Raw genomic sequence first — 11,588 nt, 5'->3', positions numbered from 1 at the left:
CCCTACAGAATATCGCTCAAAGAGCAGGGGGGCAAGGAATCTTTCAGTAAGGGAAACAGGAACTTTTTCACTGGTTTGGCTATAAGTTGTACAATAGTAAAACTTCTTATGGCAAAGCAGGGTTCTCATTGCACATGCATACATTTTAGTCCCCCTTGGAAAAACTCTGGGTTTTTTAGGACTGTCATCTGATAAAAGAAATTTTAGTCAATCAGTCATACGAATTTGAATATATTGTTTTATTCCTAAATCTGCATCATTGTGTAAGACTAGAACAATGTAACTGATGAAAATATACTTTATTATTAGTTTTTAGATGACGCAGGCACAAGTCACAGCAGGCACTCTCTTAGAAGCATTCCTCTGTGAGAGAAAAAGAAATAATCTTACAAGATAGTAGGCTAGTTAAAACAATCATCAAAATTAGGGTAGGAGGCAGGTTATGCTGGTTTTACATGATTGTGTGAATTCACAAAAATCCCTCCAGCTCGGGTTCCTCAAAGCAGGCTAACCCAGCTTTCCTACCCTGCTCTTAACCTAGGTAAGAGGAGAAGAGAGATCTCCTACCTTGTTTCTCTGTGTGAACCCATTCACCTCTTCTACCCAGCCACAGGGACCCAAAAGGTCCGGCCTTGTGTGGAAACAACAGAGAGCTAGGGCTACAGGGGCTGCCTTCTATGGACATGCCACTCTGCAAAGCACACTCTATGATCCTGAAGCAAGCAGGGCTGGGTATGCCTCCTGTTTCTTCATGGCAAATCAGAAGGCAGCTGTTGGTATCATGAGGCTTTCCAATCTGTGGGAATGCAAAGCATGCTGGGAAGCCATTCTAGGCTTCAGAGAATGTTCTATGCTTGCAAGTCCCAATTTTGACAATGGACAGCATGCCTAGCTTGATTGTGTGTTTCTTGACCCAAACAGAGATTCTGGTCATGTGCTGCTAATGAGGTCGGAACTCTCTAACCCTCCAACCTATCCTCAGATTGTCATGTGAACTGTCCTAATGTATCGCAACCAAAGTTTTTGTATTAAATTACTGCTGCCTGATTAACCAGAGGCACCTAGCTGAATGGAGCATTTTAATCAATTAAAACCTAATTAATTGACTGATTTCTCAGTTATTTTATGAACATGGTTTCAGAGCAATGCCAACCTGATGGGTTTTTTAAAATTTTTAAAAAATGTAATTTGTTTTGTTTTGTTTTTATTCTACTTTGTATTTTATTTGTTTTATTGTGTTAGATTTTATATTACTGTTATTGTTTTACTGTTGTGAGTCGCCCTGAGTAGTATTGTACTGGAGAGGTGGGATATAAATATTTTAAATAAATAATTAATAAATTGTTGCCACTAGCCTGTGCAGAAATATGAAATGCTAGTTAGCAGCACACATACACAAGAACTTTTGATTATCATTAGTCTACAAGAAGACTCTTAACCCTGGATGCTGATTCCTCAAAATATGAGAGGGAGTCCAATATTTGATGATATGTAACATGCCTCTCAGTACATTTGAAGGCATGTCACACTGTGTTTTGACATAAGGGTGCCAAGGTCTTGGTGGTGTGTTGCAGCCAACAAGCCAGGCTGTCATATGCCTTTCACTTCACTATGATCCATGCAATGATATGGAAAGCATGATAGGTATGGATGGAAACCCAACAAGAGCCAGGTCCATATTGGAAGAGCTGCCAAAGTTAAAATAGCAAAATGCAAAGACAAATTTTGTGGTCTTTTTAACACTGAGATGTGTGTACATGCCGCTATTTTATTTTAAATTTAGTATGACAGAAAGCTTCAGAATTTTGTGCTATGCAGAAGAGCAATCTGTGGTTCCAAACACAGTGGCTTACCTGTAAAATCTTTTCTTAGGTATGGATACAATCACATTCCTTCAGCCATCTATATAAAGCAACGAGTTAAGACACAATTATGAATGCTTTAATGGAAATGGTACAAAGTTTGTTGAGCACAGAATACTTAAGAGGCAAACAAAATAAAGGAAGTCGAGATCCTGTAGAAAATGACTATAAAACAAAATATCCACCGGTAGACATGTACTTAGGCAAGCAGTTAATACATGTGGAGTTTATACAACACAAATCTTTCATCTATTTAAGGCACAGCTTCCAGATTTGATACACTGAAACTGACTAATCTCTGTAAGTAGGTGACTTGTCATAGGTATTCATTTGCATGACATGTGCACTGAAATCCAAATCTCAATTCAAGAATGAAAATCTGAGATGAGCTCTCTGCTTTTATACACTCTGGCAAGGTTGACTTGGAATGATCCAAGAATGAAACTCTGACCTAAGCTGTTTGCTTTTATAAACCCTGGACGTGTCTGCTTTGAAATTCCAGAAGACTGGCATCTCTTCTCCCCCAAGGTACAGCTTTTTGTTCCATGCTGACCTTGAAAGATACATTCTGACAGGAATATTTGAGTATCTGGGAACATTTGCTACCTCACAACCAAAACAGTCAGGCGAGGTCAGATCGGGAGGAAATAAGGTCAATCGATAAGAGTTTGATCCAATAGAACTAACTGAAGTCTGCATCTATGTATAAATAAAGGAGATATCTTAATTCACCAAATATTTCTTGATACAGCTAAAAAGTATCAGTACAAGAAATCAGTACTACCGTTTCGGCTCAGAATAGACCATCTTAACCCAAATATAAGACAGCTGCGTATTACTACTAGATATTTCAGAGATGGCTTATTGTGTTTTGTTTTCCTGGTTTGGCACCAGAAATGGCAATGAAGGGACAAAAGCGGGACAAAAGCAACCACCCATGTCCAAATGTCCTTTTCATTCTGACTGAATGAACACAGTGAGGCGCTTCACACGACACGTGCGAAGTGCCTGACGGGATTCTGTGGGGAGAGCAGGCTTAGCCCACATTCCCCGCAGATGAGCAGCTGTACATAGCTGGGCGGCCAGGTCGGCCACCCACACGGCTGCCGGCTCCGTCACAGAGCCAGCGGGGGCTGTGAGGATCGGGGGCCACGCAGCCCCCAGAAGTTCCAGGATGTCCCGCATGAGCGGACAGGGCATCTTGGAGAGACTCCTGAGCCTGGGAGGCTGGCTGCAGCCTCCTGGTCAGGGGTCTACTCATGTGTTGCCAGGCGCTGCGGTGACACAAGCAAAGAAATGAGGTTAATGGAGTGCTCGCTCTGTTAACTTCATTTAAGGGGAGAGGTTCTCGGCGGGCTAGCCGCCTTGGGAGCACCAGGCTCAACCGCAAGCCTGGTAGTTCCCACAATTGATGGAAAGTGGGCTAAGCTCCCTTAGCCTGCTTTCCGTCGATCGTGGGAATAGCCTCAATGTATGACATAGGCAAGGAAACCTCTTCAGCTGAGTCTCTGAAGTGCCCCTCCAGATTGGAGATTTGATGGAGTATTATGCAGCACCACTACAGTGTGGGGACCCTTTAATGCACAGTCACAGAAGTGTGTTCTAGGTGAGGAGACCAACACTTATCACTATGCTGTGAAAAGCTTCAGCTGCTTGTTTGTTTATTGTTCAAATTATATACCACTTTTCATTAAAATAATCTCGAAGCAGTTTACAATATAATTAAAACAATGCATATTTAAAATACAAAAGTACAGATAATATAAATATACATATAATATCTCTATTTAAACATTTAATAACCCATTAAAAACAATACTACATAAAACACAACGCAGCAGCAGTAAAAGCAATACTTTAATTTAAAAGCCTGGGCGAAGAGCCACATCTTTACTTCCCCCCTAAAAACTGCCAATGAGACTGAGGAGCAGATGCCAGCCAGGAGAGCATTCCAAAGCCTCGGGGCAATGACTGAGAAGGCTCTGTCCCACATGGTCGACAACTGAGCCTCTCTCACCGTCAGCACACGGAGCAAAGCCCCCTCCGATGATCTTGTCAAGCAGACAGAAATCCATGGGAGCAGGCAGTCCTTCAGATATCCAGTGCTTTAAAGGACCTTGGATTGGACCTGGAAACAAATTGGTAGCCTGTGCAGCTCTTTCAGAATGGGTGCAATCTGATCCCAGCGGACAGCTCTGGATAAAATCCTAGCTGCCGCATTTTGCACTAGCTGCAGTTTCCGAATATTAGCCAACTGTTTTTTTTCCTGGTGAGTTGACAACCGTAATTCTAGGTAGCAATATCAGTGTATATGGTGAAGCAGTGTAGTGAGAACCAAGAGACCCGACAAATACCTCACTTGAATGACAGATGCACCCTAGAACTTTACTCGGAGTCTTCTGTAATGTGCTAGGCTCCATGGAATCCTTGCACCTTACAAAGGATTCTGGGCGTACTCTCTAGGGCACTCACCCAGTTTACCTAGAGTGCTGACCAGGTCTGTTAGGCTTCATACAGTGTGCTCTAAAACACATTGAGACTATTCCCATGATCGACGGAAAGCGGGCTAATGTCGATCAGGGGAACCATCGGGCTCGCAAGCTAGCCCAGTGCTTCCAAGGCAGCTAGCCCGCCTAAAAGACCCTCCCCTTAAATGAGGTTAATGGAGCGAGCATTTTGTTAGCCTCATTTATTTGCTCATGTGTCACCGCGGCACGCGGCAACACATGTGTAGATCCCCAACTGAGAGGCTGCAGCCAGCCTCCCAGGCTCGGGGGTCTCTCCAGGATGCCCCACGTGCTCGCACAGAGCATCCTGGAACTTCTGGGGGCTGCACGGCCCTTGATCCCTGCAACCCCCGCTGGCTCCATGACAGAGCCGGCAGCCGTGTGGGCGGCCAATCCAGCCGCCCAGCTACGAGCAGCTGCTCATCTGCAGGGAGAGCGGGCTAAGCCAGTTCTCCCCGCAGAACCCCATCAGGCACTTTGCACATGTCATGTGAAGCACCTCATCCAGTGCTTCCCTTCAGTTGCACATTGCCGGAGAAATTTGTAGCTTCTAAGGAATCCAGAATTCCCTGGAAAACATTTTAAAAACTTTTGACCTAGAAGCCCTCTTCAGACATCACTTTCTAATGTGTACAATCTGTGTGCGTGTACAGATCTGGACACACATACAACTATTCACATCTTATGTTCAGTGCACATGCAGTAGTATACTTCCTAGATGAACCGTGCATTTGAGGGAACCTGTACCCAGGTTCCTTTTCAAAATGAACAGATGTGCAGTCATTCACACAAAAACATATACATTTGTACAGGACACATATACACACACAAAATGTAATGTCTGGTTACGGCTAGAGTTTGTAGAGGATTTCTCATAACCTTATCCCCTTCCTCACTAAAGATTGTCCACCTTTGGGCTTTCTTCCCTCTGAATCCAAGACTTATACCCTTTTCCCTTTTCTCCCAGTGGAACACACACACACACCACAACAGGTGTAGAAAGTTTCCTTGTCACTGGTTCTTCCAGATCTTGAAAGAAAATTATGGTTGGCAAGTTATTGCTTAGTCTCACTAGCATCTTTAAGAGCTGGGAACCCATTGGTTGTGATTCAGTGAACCACATTTGCAAACACAGGTTTGTTGCATATAGCAGGCAAAATGCTGCATTCTATGGCTAACAATGAGAAACATCTGGCTGGGTTCATTTATTATTATTATTATTATTATTATTATTATTATTATTATTATTAATTAAAACTTTTATACCGCCCTTCCAAAAGGCTCAGGGCGGTTTACATTAAAACACCATTAAAATCAGTTAATAATTAAAACAAAAATTATAAAGCATAAAACAATGATTAACAATTAAAAACATCATGATATCGATACATTAGATACATTAGATTGCCCCCCCACCCGTATTTGCTGTCACAAAAGGAAATTCGGTTGTAACCTCTGTGTGGCCACTAGTTTATTTCTAAGAAGTTACATGAGTTTGTCTGAGAGTAACTGCTACAGCATCCTTCCAATGTCCCATTATGGAACAAGTGGCAACTGCACTAGAGTAAGTCATATTTGCTGCAAGATGAATTGTTAGGTCAAGTCAGATCAAGATAAGTCTATTGCTGAATGGGCAATCACAATATAAACTGCATGAAAACAGAACATATCCAGATCCTAAGAATCACGCAGTCCAATCAACAAACTAACTTTAATACTTCCATTTAAAATGATATGCATATCCATGTTTATCTAGAAGTAAGTCCCACTTTGTTCAATGGGTCTTATTCTCAGGTAAGTATACGTAGGATTGTGGCCTTAGACCAGGGCTGCTCAGCTTCTGTCCACCTGCAGCAGCTCCCATAATCCCTGACTATTGGCCACTGTGGCTGGGGATTTAGGGAGTTGTAGTCCAAAAACAGCGGGGGGGCGGGCGGCGCTATGTTGAGCAGGCCTGCCTTAGACAGTGTGATTCATTATGCAAACTAAAAATTGTTGCATCAGCAAACAAATACCTAAGATGAAGCATGTCAGATGCTGAACTGGTACAATGGCTTCAGACTTGATATGTTGCAGCACCTCAGGCAGAGAACGCTGAACAAGCATCTATCTGGCTTGACTGTAAGAATCTGTAGCATATTCCATTACAAGCCAAATGGCTGTGGGCATTTTGCTGTTAGTATATGTGATACCCGCCACCATCTGCAAGACATTTAAAGTATACAACCTGCCATTGCCCATGAACACTTTCTTTGGGAGAGTTATCCATTACAAACACATGGCCTTCCGATAACCTCCATCAAAGGGGCACACTCAAGGCCCTTTCCAAGAACATACCATTTTGAAACACCCAGTCCTTGAGCAAAGAACCATCTGCCACCATCTCCTTCTTCATGGTGAACTTCTCCTGTTATAGAAAACCAGGCAGCTATCCCATGTATAGTCTCCAAGTCTGTCTCCAAATGGGGTTTTATTATTCCAGCTTGGTAGAAACAGAAGTGACATCTTCTCAGTTAAAAGAATTATTGAGAGTCTTGTGATATGTGTAAGATCTTGTGTAGTACTCACACAGAATAACTCCAGGCAGACACAGAGCTCTTAACAAAGCATGTTCATTGAGTAACAAACACATGAAGAGGTCATTCTCATGACCGGGCGAGTGGGGCAACAGGCAGGCAGTGGGGAAGGCAGCAGCAGCTTATCTTCCCCACAGATGATCTGGATAGAGTGGCTGGGTGGGCGGATCACACGCCCAGATGAGCAGCCAGTGCTGACACATGATCAAGTAAACGCAGATAAGGGAGCATTTGCCCCTTAACCTCGTTTATGAGGAGTGCTCCCTAGGCGGGTTTGCTGCCCTAGGCTGGTCTTGGCTGCTTGTGAGAACAGCCTCTGATAACAGATACATCAGTTTGGCAGGTTCGACATTCTCCAGGACGCTTTCCAGATTAGACGCTACAACAGCGGTAGTTTACTTTGGCTTGATAGGATTGTATTGAAACTGTAAATAAAGGGTGTTGCACAAATATTGCTCCCACTAGCAGGGGGAGCAATATTTTCTAACTTGTGCAAACCTCCTACAACTGGAAAATACAGCTCTTTTTGTTAGAGGTTGTTGATTTTTACCCACAATAGGTAAAACAGCAGAGCACTAAGGAATGAGCACACACTCCAGTTACAGTGTAGGTAGCAGAGGATGGTTTGGATATTGCAGCTATTTAGAGAAAAGACATGGAGATCCTTGTGTGACTAAACACTAAACATTTATTAGTTAAATACACTTAGATAGGAAAGACCTATCTCTAATCTAAAGGACTACATGGTGGATAGGTAAGAAGAGAGAGAGATGTTTCCATCTGCTCTCTAGGAGGAAAGGAAGGATTGTGACTCAGCACAGGAAGTGCTGCAGAGTCAGTTCAGGGGTCATAGAGTAGGGACAGATAGGGAGACCCTGACTCACTGTCTCTACTCCCAATGCCCCTAGTGGTCATTAGAACAGTTGGTGCAAAAGGTCGATGCACTGGAAGTTCATCTCCAACACTTTTTCCTTTTTTTGCAACGTTGTAGCACTGTAACGCAAAGATAAAACCTGAAAGAAGGCATTGGAAATGTGAACAACACCCTCACTGATAGCTTGGGGATTGCAATGTCGAAACACAGGCAGTACGGAAGCACACTTAACAGACATGCAGTGAAATTGTTGTAGCGTGGAATCTGGAAAGAGCCCAGTAGAGTGGAACCTAACTTCAGATTCATCATACAATTCAAATATATCTCACAAGATGGTATAAACAATTTATCTTCCTTCCTTCCCCCCTCCTTGTTTTGTTTAAAACAGATCATATCCAAATAGAACAGTGGCTTAACAATGTTCTAGGGAACATGCAGGTCAGGAGTTCTTAAAGTTGGGTCAGTTGTTGGTCTACAAAGCCATCCAAAGCTCTAAGTTTGAGAATCCCTGCCTTAATGAGAACAAGCACCATTATCAGCAATGGTGGACAAGCTTCTCTGTAAGATAGCTTGTCTAGAAGTTCCAATCTTCCCCTCCATGGTCAGTCACAGTCTTAGAGGTCTTCTAGGTTGCATTCTCTTTTCAAAAGGGCAAACAGTGAGATCAAGCAACACTCCAGCTAGAACACTCCCCAGAAACCTCTGCAACACACAAGAGTTTCTTTGCAGAAAAGTCAATGTGGAAAGATTCCTGGAAGGTAGACAGTTCAAAAACTATTGAGTTAGAGCACAAGACTATATACTACCAACCATATAGTATGTGAGAGAGTGTTCAGCAAAAGGCTGAATTAAACTAAAGAATAGTAAACAATTCATGAAAAATTTAGAACAGACCTGAAAGAGACATAGGGCTGCCAACTAGGGACTTTTATAGAGGGCATGCAACTATTTGGGGGATGAATCAACATTTTTTGCATTAGGAGGAATAGAGACTATTTGGGGGGACCAAACAATGTTTTTTGCATTTTTTGTGGTGTCCTAAGTTCTGGGGAGCAGCTACAATATTTTGTTTGCTCGGAACACCTTCCTACTTACCATCCATCCAGTGGGGAAACCAGAATGGAGGTTCTGCTTCAGTGGCAGGTTGAAGAGCCACGTGATGCAGGAGCACAGATAGGTGGGCCCGGCAGGTGAGGCTTGCTTCCTTCATGTGGTGGCAGCAGTGGTGTCAGTGAGAAGTTAGCAGTTAGCTAACTAAGCTACCCCTGCTGAGTAAAAACTAATTTTACTCAACGGCTAATTGTTGCTAGCTGCCCAGAGATGTAAGTTTGGACAGGGTATAAATTAATTAGATAGATAGATAGATAGATAGATAGATAGATAGATAGATAGATAGATAGATTAAAAAGGCACCTTTTAAGGGACGTGCATCCCTTTTTAGGGATGTGCACTAACCTGTTCATGCACAGGTTCGAGGCCAAACTAGTTTGGACAAGGTCCAAACAGGTTCAGTGCCGTGGGGAGGAGAGCAACGAGCAGGATCTTTTAAAAATGGGAGAGGGCACAGATCCTTACCTGCTCTCCACCGCTACGTGCGGCTTCCTGTGGTGACGGTTAGGCGTCCTCAATCCGTGCACATCCCTACACCTTTTAAAGCGGTGAATCTCTTCTCGTGGTGAATCTCATCCAGACTTTCTATCTAACAGTACCCGAGAAAACTGCCAAATATTGTTGGAAGATATCATTCCCCATGTGTTTCCAACAGGAGAGTTTTTCCGCATTGTCTGGCAAATTAAACAATTGGTCAAAAGAACAATCTTTTTCATGTTTTATTTGACCACTTCCATTTGAAGAACGGGAGCTTGGTTTTAGAACGTGTTTAGTTCTTACTAGGGTTGTGCACAAAGTGTGCACATCTGGGGAAGCAGAGAGCCGGCACTTTAAAAGGAGGAAGGCAGGTTTTACCTGCCCCTCCATTGAAGCTCCGTTGCCCACTGCCACCCGAGAGTGACACTGTTTGTATGGAGCAGCTGGGCTCTCTGTTTGCCGGCTACGTTTGCTTAGGAACAGGAAGTTCCCTGTTCCCAGCCAGAAATGGTGTCTGAACATGTGCAGATGCCACCTTGAGTGCTAAGTTTTGCTGATTAATCACAGTGATTGCAAAACAGGGCAAGAAATGAGAATTATTCCTTTCTAATGCCATGCCCACAATCCCTCTATAAACACATCTCATCATATTTGGGCCTCAGAGGTTTTTGCATAAGAATAATCATATGAGCCAATTTCTCATAGGATTATGGCAATACTTAATTACATAATACTTGCAAATGCTTAACAAATAATTTGCAGAGCTATGTCAGTACTAAGTATCATTGTTACTTAGAATACACCGACTAGAATACACAAATTGATTGATTTTATTCACTGGTTTAGGAAATGTACAGGTTCCAATAAATCAGCAGTTGGGGGTGGTAAACATATATGTTTGGACATTATAAGAATGGGCTCTTTTCCTATTTTCTACATAGCTTTTATTGTCTAACAAATCTAATACAGGTGGCCCTTGTTATTTGCGGGAGTTCCATTCTCGCCTATAGGCGTGAATACAGAAACCACAAATAACGAAACCTTACCTCTAGGGGAATGGTTCCTGCACACACAAAAAGGCTAGAACTGAGGGGAGGGGGAGACCCTAAATTAGAGAAAAAAGTAATCTACCTTGCTTGCTAGGTACCCAGCTCTACGACAATGCCCCCGAACCCCCCCCCCCCAAAGCCACAAAATGGCTCTGCATTGTAAAATGGTGCCAGAAATGACATTGGAAGACATTTCCAGGTCATTTCTGGCCACTCAAAACTGCCAATAGTAGAATTTTAGCCTATTTTTTATACAGCAGATAAAGAAACTGGGTCTCTAAGATCCGTCCTCAGATACTGTGGTCATTGAAACCATGGATAAGGAGGGCCACCTGTATAAACATTATAATACAAAGGTTTGGTATAAAAGGCTCTTCTTGGAAAAGAAGAACAAGTTTACATTGAAAAGGCTTGCATCAAAATAAATGTATAAATTAAAACAGATCTTATTTGAAAATAAACAATCAGTAATAATCAATAAATGCTCAAGGCTTGGAACCCACCCATCACCCACCCCCGTTAGCATGTTACATACAGTGATCAATCCAGAAGTGTCCATATGAAAAAGGTATTGAATTGAAAAGTTACTGAGACCGGACAGAAGTATCTCCTCTTCCCATTGAAACTTCAGCGTTTTCCAGACTAGCTGCTCAACAGCAGCAAAATGCCTCCATTCAGGCAAGTCACATTGAAAACGTAAACATCAGGGAGAGCAGTCTTGCAGCAACTAACAACCTGAAAAAACAGCAACTTTCTTACACCGAATATATGATGCCCTAGCTCTATATCGCAGCAATTAAATTCGAGACAAAGCATTGGCAATGTAAACGGCACCCTACTGTCTGCATAGGGACTGCGGTGTCACAATGCAGGAAGTGTGAAAGCACACTTCCGAGATCCGACATGCCCCTGTTTCAGGGTCTAATCTGGAAAACGCCCAGATAGAAACATAGGAAGCTGTCATATTCTGAGACAAACCATCTATCTAAACTATAAACTATCTAGCTCAGTATTGTCTACAAAGACTGGCAGCAGCTTCTTAAAGGTTGCAGGCAGGAATCTCTCTCAGCCCTATCTTGGAGATGCCAGGGAGAGAACTTGGGACCTTCTGCTCTTCCCAGAGTGGCTGCATC

At 42.9% G+C, this 11,588-nt stretch overlaps 1 long non-coding RNA gene across 1 annotated transcript; it reads right to left on the bottom strand.

Annotated features, from left to right (window-relative positions):
• Positions 1-287: 287 nt before the first annotated feature.
• LOC128325137 (uncharacterized) lies at positions 288-6,844 on the bottom strand. Its single transcript, XR_008307278.1, has 3 exons — positions 6,707-6,844; positions 1,854-1,902; positions 288-363 (listed from the first exon to the last, which is right to left on the bottom strand). It is a non-coding gene; the product is annotated as an uncharacterized LOC128325137 (long non-coding RNA).
• Between the last annotated feature and the right edge of the window lie 4,744 nt (positions 6,845-11,588).

Source organism: Hemicordylus capensis, chromosome 4 (assembly GCF_027244095.1).
Source record: "Hemicordylus capensis ecotype Gifberg chromosome 4, rHemCap1.1.pri, whole genome shotgun sequence".
In the NCBI taxonomy this organism is placed as follows: Eukaryota; Metazoa; Chordata; class Lepidosauria; order Squamata; family Cordylidae; genus Hemicordylus; species Hemicordylus capensis.
The sequence above is the reverse complement of the archived record's forward strand: the minus strand, read 5'-3'. Positions and strand labels throughout refer to the sequence as shown.